The 9,279-nt window shown below is 38.2% G+C and overlaps 1 long non-coding RNA gene across 1 annotated transcript; it reads right to left on the reverse strand.

The window, feature by feature from the left end:
* Nucleotides 1–3,823: 3,823 nt before the first annotated feature.
* Nucleotides 3,824–8,591, reverse strand: LOC104219925 (uncharacterized). Its single transcript, XR_709404.2, has 2 exons — nt 8,049–8,591; nt 3,824–4,110 (listed from the first exon to the last, which is right to left on the reverse strand). It is a non-coding gene; the product is annotated as an uncharacterized lncRNA (long non-coding RNA).
* Nucleotides 8,592–9,279: the final 688 nt, after the last annotated feature.

Raw genomic sequence — 9,279 nt, forward strand, 5'->3', positions numbered from 1 at the left:
AGATATTCCCTTTTATTCAAGCAAATAAGCTTAGAACCAAAATTTCAACACCCAAAATTTTCTGTCGGGTCTGCTGCCAACCTACGAACACCATATCAATCACCACACGCTGCACCAATACATGATTGCATACCCTTGTTGAATCTACACTATGCACTGCATAATTCACATAACCATAATAGCATTCTCTGATAACAATAGCTGAAATTCCATGAATCTGATGCTCCCATTGCACCTCATGATATATATAAGTCTTGCCCCCAACTTTTGCACTACCGCCACGACAAAGGGATGTGTAGAAATTTATAACCAACTGCCGAGTCAACAAATCATTGAAGTTATACTCCTGACAAGAACCATTACCTCATTCTGAACCAATTAATGGTATCTGCTCTTTACCATACTTCATATAACCCGATTGCACTGATCTTAGACCCAATAATCTTGCCTCACCCAGTACAAACTGTTTAGGCAATAAGCCACCCTAGATATGACCAGAAGCCTCATATGATGCCACAATGTGCCAATATGCTACAAACTTGAACGTGATACATAAGGGAAGCAAACTCAGGGAGGGACTATTCAACTCGCGCAACTTATATGAACTTTCCTCAAAAAATGGGAAACAAAACACACAAAACAGATATAGGGAATTGTACTCAACATCACACTGTTGCGGTATGCAACCCGATCCAAACAACATACGCGTGGCGGCATGCCACCCGATCCACGCATAAAATTTCACATAAGAAGATACACACCGAGCTAAATCGCTCATTACTACAAAAAATCGGATATCGTCCACAAGCATGCTAAGTGCACAATACCATCCCTAGGGAGACATATAGCGCCATAGGCTACAAAACTCAAGCACAACTGAGGTGCGATATATGATCTGAATCTCAAGAGCCATCCTACTCACATAACACCGTCGCTACGCGGAACCTCGACACATAAGAAATTTAGCAAGCCGTCTCACAACTCACATGATGCAATATATCATCACATGGAATAACCGACGACGAAATAACATCTAACGTCCGAGTGCTCCTCCATAAGGAGCGCTATGATGAAATGAACACCTCCGGCCTGATATAGAGTCCACATTCATATTTAAATCCATTCACAAACCTTAAGCCAATTCTAATCGTACCGAACTGGGCCAAAAATCTTTCCCGGTTCCATAATAACCCCTTTTTCCCATAACACACAAGAACAACCGTCATAACCGGAGTAATCCTCCACAGTCCACAACCCATTAAACCGAGTTCCCTCCAGGCATAAATTCTCAAATTAACGATATCACCACAATCTTCATACTTGGTTTAATTCTTTAATCAATCAAGTGACTACATGCCAAACTCATACAACCTTCCCGTGGAGCACATTCCCACAACCTTCCGTAGCAGATAACAAGTCTGCACATCCATACCACCGGCCGCACTAATGCTGAAAAGTGATCAAGAATTCTTAACCAGGATGCAAAGCCCTTTTCACAAAACACCGATCTCAGGTGACGTCAAAGACAATGCTAGCTTACTCTAAACATTCAAACCCATTTCCTGCTCATCCGAGCTCGTGACATCTTTGTCAACACCGAACCCCAACCTTGATCCTCACGTTCAAATTCCATACCACTCGCTGCACCCAACATGTCAATATGCGATAGCACAAGATTTTCATCATAACTCTGGAACCACTAATAGATTAATACTTCATCCTATAGAAACTTTTCACTTGACTCATTTCAAGAGAACCATAGCCACATACAAGTGAATTCTCATAACCATAGAATATGCAAATCTCTGAGTAGTGGTCTAAGCTACCACAACCCTTCCGGGATCCGCCTACACATAACAGGGCCATAACACTAGAATACTTCCGAATAAAATCAATTGCGGCGGCCGTCAAGCGTCGCACGTATCGTCACAAATCACCGGCATAACTCAATCACGCTGGAGGAACTGACCACTGCCACCAATATGTCAATTCAACCATGGCTAACCAATCTAACTTCTTCTAATTTATCTTTAATCGCCTCAGAAAAAATAATAACTCCATTCAACACATAACTACTCAATCTGCACTCCTCCCAAGTGGCCTTGTATCACGAGACTATGCTGTCTCAAATCCCACAAACCGTCTCATGTCATCCTTGTGCGCATATTCGCATCTTCATCTGATATACTCATTCTGAAAATCCCTTTGTGAATCCAGAGTCATTCCTTTTCATTCCTCCAAAAGCTATACTACAAGCCAAAGATATCATGGAACCTTCCGACCCTCTTTTCATAATCTGCTGCAAAGCTCAATTCTTAACAATACTTATGTACTCGAAATCCTTAGGCTCCATGCCTTAACCTTTGAATCCACTAGGACTGTTATTAAGAGTCACCCACTCTGACTTGGTCCTGAATATAATCAACTCCAAGACTCTTCTAGCACATGAACACCCTCTCAATGAAGCACCCGCATCTACACGAAGCATAAATCCTGAACCTTCCCCAAGCCTGAACATAATTGATAAGGCCATTTATGGCACACATATCTCGAACCATTCGCTCAAATTACCACTTATATTCTTTTCCCTTAGCTGAAATAACTCGCCCTTATGCCGATAGCCAGAAACCTCACAAGTAGTTAACCATGCAACCCAATCGTAGGCGGTGAGACTCTCCCACTTAGATTGGAGCTACTATTACACAACTCTAGAATCCACCAAGATTCTTTATCTCTCATTGACATAAGCTTGCGCAATCAACCGCCAAAATTCTCGGAATCTTTCTGTAAAACCCTTTATGAATACTCTAAATCATCAACCACATTCGCATGACCGATCTCTTTGTCATATAGCCAATGGAATTCTTCGTAGAAGCTTCGCCAACTATGCTACCGCTGATTTGCTCACAGGAGATAACCCACCTGTGGAAATTACGTGCCAACATCTTCCAATGCTGTTGCACGGGGTACAATCACTACGACCTCAATAACCTACCCTGATCCTGTGCTCATTCACCAACTGTACTAGTCTGTTCACTTCTTATGGACATCAACCAAATGTGCGACAATATCATCCAATTCAAATTTATATTGCATCTCTCTTCGTATCAAGTAACCCTCTTTCTGTTGCAGCCGATCTCCCATTGTATGATAGCCAATATTTCAAATTAAGCCTATGGACCCAATCACCATCCATTAAAATTCCCAAATCACTCTAACTTTTCCTCAATGTGTATAGTTACCCTGCCACTAAACTCATATGTTATTCTATCACTCTCCCACTTTGGTTAAACTCACTCCTTTAAGCAACTACACGACTCTTGTTTCCAACACTTGGCCTTCTAGGAGTTTAATCACCACAAGATACTTCCCACATGCCCTTCCTCATCCTTCGCTGCCCAGTCAAACTCGCAATAGGAAACATCACATACCACATCTGCAGTACCATTAAAATTCCTCAATTCTCAATTTATAATAAGCGTTTCACGTCACATAGATTGAGTAGTAAAGAAGTAAAGGCATAAGTCTCAAAGGAATCAAACCGCACGATGAAGAATCAAGAAGGGAAGTGCTCCTAACAGTCATGTAGCCTCTCGAAGATAAGTACAGACGTCTCTGTACCGATCCACAAGACTCTACTAGACTCGCTCATAACTCATGAGACCTAAGAGAACCTAGTGCTCTAATACCATGTTGTCACGGCCCAAAATTCACTAAGGATCGTGATGGCGCCGGACACCACTATCAGGCAAGCCAACACCAAATAACTAAAAATATCTCATTTTACTATTTTGAAATCATTCCTTTTTAAACATTAAACAATTAACAAAGAATTTCACTGAATAAATAATGATGTCTTTAACAAACTTAAATACTGAATAATCCCTTAGTCATCTCAGAACCCGGTGTCACAAGTGCATGAGAAATTTCATGGAAACAATGTAATACACTAACCATCTGAAATACAAATTAAACAGTAAAGGAAATAAAATACACTACTCTAAAGGAGACTCTGCTGGTTGTGGGTCGTCTCGAGAAATGCAGCTCACCCCAGTCTTCGTATCAACCATGTCGTTGCGCCGAACTAAGCCACAAGACAAACATGTGCCTCTGCAACAAAAATACACAGCAAGTGTAGCATAAGTACAAAAATAACGTGTACCCAATAAGTATCCCGCCTAACCTCGAAGAGTTAGTGACGAGAGGTCAACTTCGATACTTACTAATGGTCCAATGATATCGAATACAGTAAAGAATTGAATAAATATGAAGTAGAGTAAACATATGAAACAAACATGTATAAAATAAGTGAAACAATTCCCTTCTTTACGACTATGCTTAAGCCCCCAACTAGCATGTTCCCTCCGTAACCGGAACATATACATAAAGGTATAGTGGCTTTCATAAAATGGTTGTTATAATTTCAAATCAGGGATAGATCCTCAGTTACACTGGCTTCTAGCCAAATTTTAAGCACGAGTCCCATAAGAAAGATGTATATACATATATATAGGAAATGCCGAGGCATACGGCATGATCCAACATAAAAGTAAAATGTGCACTACCGAGGGTCAAACGGTGCGAACCATAGATGCATCTATTAACCTGCCGAGGTGTGGCCCGCTCCCATGAGAGTGTGGTACATAAATTCTGTCGAGTCAAACGGCCCGATCACATAAGAGTAGTAGAAGAAAATACCTCGCTTGCAAATCATACGTGCAACGCGGTAAAATATAAATTTAAGGAATCACCCCGCTCGCGGATCATACTTGCGACGTGGTCAAATATAAAAAGAAAATTAAATTCATATCTCTTTCTTGATTCTTTTCAAAATAAGGGAAATTTAGCTTGTAGCTTTTTAAGAAAATTACTCCGCTCGCGAAACATACATGCGATGTGGTTACACATAGATTTCTTAAGCTATTATAATATTCCTTCAATTCATTTCAAAATTACAAAGTTCAAATAAAAAATTTTAATATCTCAAATTCCTCAATTTCAACTCTTTGCTAGAGATTTACTAAGCAAACTCAATCTCAATTCTTCTCAAGGTAAACAATAAACATAAATCAACAACAATATCAACAAGGCGTGGTGTAAACCTAAAACTACCTGGACATAGACATAGCTAGTATCTACGTACGGACTATCATCACATCGTGCGTACGTAGCCCCCACAAATAGAGGCACATTTTAATCTGGTTCACCTATGGGATTAATTCCCTCTTACAAGGTTAGAAAGGAGATTCACCTCGCTCCGAAGTTCCATAACCGACATTCCATGCCCTTTCGAAGACTCAAATCGATGCGAAATGCTCCAAAACTAGCCAATAATTATGTATACACATTAATATATGTTCAATCACTCATTATAGTCCAATTTATATAATTCCTAACCCCCGGTCGAAAAGTTGACAAAAACGCCCTCAAGTCCACGTGCCCGGATTCCAAAAAATTTCGAAGATAAACTTTACCCATGACCTCACGAACTCAAATATATAATTTATTCTCAATTCCATGCCAAAAATCGTGGCCAAAATCCAAAAAACTCAATTTCTAGGTTTTTCTTTAAAACCCCAAATTTTCCTTTAGATGCTCATGAATTTTGATGTTAAATCTAAGGTATAATCACAAAATATATTGAAAATTGGTTAGAGACATTTACCCAATGATTTGATACGAAAATCCTATCTCAAAATCGCCCACTCTCGAACCTAGGGTTCAAAATATAATAAAATGAAGCAAAAACTCGAGTTACACAGCTGAAAACAAGCTGCAAATGTCGCATTTGCAATATACTCGCAAAAGAGAAGAAAGCCTTCGCAATTGCGAACAAGGAAGGGCTGGAAAAGGTCGCATTTGCAACAAAAAGTTCGCAATTGCGAACTGCGCATCACAATTACGATGGAAATGTTCACAATGGCGGCCACACAAGAAGCAGCAGTTTTACCGACACAAAAATGAGCATAACTTCCTCATACGATGTTCAAATTCGATGATTCTTTTTGTTATAGCTCCGTAATTACGATACGGATCTAATGGTTCAATAAAAACTAAATTTGGAATTTGCTTAATGTGGTACCCTTTATTCCCAAAGAAACGATGTTGAAACATCAAATAAGAGCGCAATACAACCCGAAACACACTCGAGGCTCCCGGGACCCCGTCCAATCACACAACTCAGTACCATAACATAACACGGACCTACTCGACGCCTCAAATCACATCAAAAAATGCTAAAACTATGAATCGCACTCTGATTCAAGCTTAATGGACTTTAAAATTTTAAACTTCTACTTTCGATGTTTAAACCTATCAAATCACGTCCGATTGACCTCAAATTTTGCACACAATTCATATTCGACATTACAGACCTACTCCAACTTTCGGAATCGGAATCTGACCATAATATCAAAAAGTCTACTTCCTGTCAAACTTCTCAAAAACTTTCAAATTTCCAACTTTAGCCAAATGATTCCAAAATGACCCATGGACCTTTGAACTCACTTCTGATTGCGCTCCCAACACCAGAATCACTATATGGAGCTATTCTCAGACTCAGAATCTCAAATGGACATCGATAACACTGAAATACACTTCAACCCAAACTTATGAAATTCTTCCAGAAATGCTAACTTCCACAATATGTGTCAAAACGTTTCTGGGTCTTCCAAAACCCTATCCGGACATACGTCTAAGTCCGAAATCATCATACGAACCTACTAGAACCTTTAAATCCCGATTCCGAGGTCGTTTACTCAAAAATCCAATCTTAGTCAATTCTTTCAACTTAAAGCTTCCGAAATGAGAATTCTCTCTCCAAATCAACTCCGAACTTCCAGGAATTCAATTCCGACCATGCGTACAAGTCATAATACCTGAAGTGAAGCTACTCGGGGCCTCAAACCGTTGAACGACGCTCTAGAGCTCAAAACGACCGGTCGGGTCGTACAAGCACGATCTCTCAACTATTAATAATTGGCCTAATTATCTGATTAATTACATGTTTTAAACTTATTGTGAATTTTTAACTTTATAACTGCTTTTATTTATTTATGTATTTATTTCTGGAACAAGCCACGATTGTCGTACACTTGTCATTTTGATATACATTGCAAACCGCGCTACATGAAATGCACCCGCGATTTACGACATGTTTATTTTAGTATTATTCAAAACTATGGTCGGGTCACATAAGATGCACACCCGAATTGGAAATTATGTATCACGACCATGCCACGGGAATCGTACCCATAGTCGTGATGATTTTTTAATTGCGCCTAAAGCAAACTACGATATTCTTAAATTGTTAATTTCCTAGATTGGAGATTATTATAAAGGATCAAAAGGCTATGGAATACAGCATTAGAGGAGCGTGAGGTGCGAATTATGCAAACCAAACTTCTGAACGCATTTCGCTAACAAAAAGACATGGTTACTTCATCTTGGCATTTCATTTGAAGATGTTATCGATCTCAAGGTCATTTTATACTTGCAAGCTTTATAAAATAAAATAAATATTTGAGCCATGAACAACTAAAAGTTTTATCAAGTAAAAGCAACATCGACAATACTAGTCATACTTGCATTATTATATATGGAATGGGCCACAGTGAATTAAAAAGAAAGCTACGCTCACTGCAATTCATAAGCAACTGTATAAGCTTTATATCCCTACACAATCATTTAACAATAAATCACACATAGTCTAGAGCTTCAACTTTAACTTCAATGTTTATAGAAATCTGGACAACAAACATATTATACACATTTGATCACTAAATGGAAAGAATTAAAGGAGCACTGTAGAATTAAAGATTATCAAAGATTTACAAATTTCAAAACGAATCCAAACTCATATCTGTGCCTATTTGTAGTAATTCGTTACCATTTGACATAAAATCTCCATTCTATCCAAAACACAGAACAATTGCATAGCATTAATAGGAAGGGATAATTGCATAAATATAAAAGTAGTCAGAAATTCATTGAGGACCCAGTAGTTCATTCATTTTGACATAACAGTACCTTAAATCACAGGAAAGTACCTGATTGTGCAGAGATTAATTCCAAAATGTCAAATAAAAGGCTAGATGAGAAATGAACTTAGCAAGAGCAGAAAGTAGCAGATTCGAATAAAAGCAGCAGCAAATCTCTCAACTTCGAAATAATCTTTAACGGCTCCATCGAGCTCTTAAATCCCCAGAAAAATGCGAAAAGTAACATGAAAATTCGAGACTGAAAATTAGCTTCGTCACTTTCGAATTTCAGCTCTAGATTCTATAATTCCACTTGTTACTAAAGGTTTCAGCGTGTGTGTGTTAAGGAAGAGTGTGTATGAGAGTAAAAGTGAAAATGGAGAAGAAGAAGGGGAGGGAACGGCGTTGGTTTTTTTCAAGTTTTTTGGGGGTCTACATGTGTAAGGGTTGAAGAAGAAGAAGCAACGGCTGGTTTGGTGGTGTGCTGAAGAAGCAGCAGCGGCTGGAGAGTTTCGGCGTTGGCTGCTGAAAATGGGAAGAAGAAGAAGGTCCAGGGGTCCTTAGGTTAAAAATGGGGAATCCGCCGTTGCTCTTTTTTTTAGAAGGGATCTCATCCTTGTCTCTATAGCTAGGTTTTTTAATGTGTAATAGGATTATTTTAAGATAAATTTTCATAAAACACTATCTTTTAGTGATAATTAGCTATCTATAGATACCATTTGTTATATTACGGATTGTAGATACGTTTTCTGTTGTTATGAGATGTATTAGATGTATTTAAGCTATTGTATTCATGAATACAGTAGCAAAAATAGACGTGAATCAGGGAAGTCCAGCTAATCAGTTGTTCTATTTGAGTGTATTCGACTGTGTTCATGGCGTGAAACATAGGATTAGAGCTGGACAGATTATTGTATTCGACTGTATTCACGACGTGAAACAGGGGATTACACTGTTTTTAAACGGAAAGTGAATCAATTAACATAATAGACTCCTAATATAACTCAACAAACTCAATTATAATACACAAATTTGTATTTCCAGTTATAAAAAAGATTCTCAACCGAACAATACCCCAAAAACATAGCAATCTTCAGAGAAATTAGATAATACATCTGAATACATAAATTATATTAATTAAAAAAATATATGAATACATTCATGGCATATAGTGAGATTGTGAATACAATGAAAACATAGAATACAACGAGATACATTGAAATATAATGAAAAAAAAAGACAGTGAATACAATGAAATATATGGAATACAGCGAGATACATTGAATTACAATGAAAAAAA

The sequence above is a fragment of the Nicotiana sylvestris genome, chromosome 7 (assembly GCF_000393655.2).
Source record: "Nicotiana sylvestris chromosome 7, ASM39365v2, whole genome shotgun sequence".
Taxonomy (NCBI): Eukaryota; Viridiplantae; Streptophyta; class Magnoliopsida; order Solanales; family Solanaceae; genus Nicotiana; species Nicotiana sylvestris.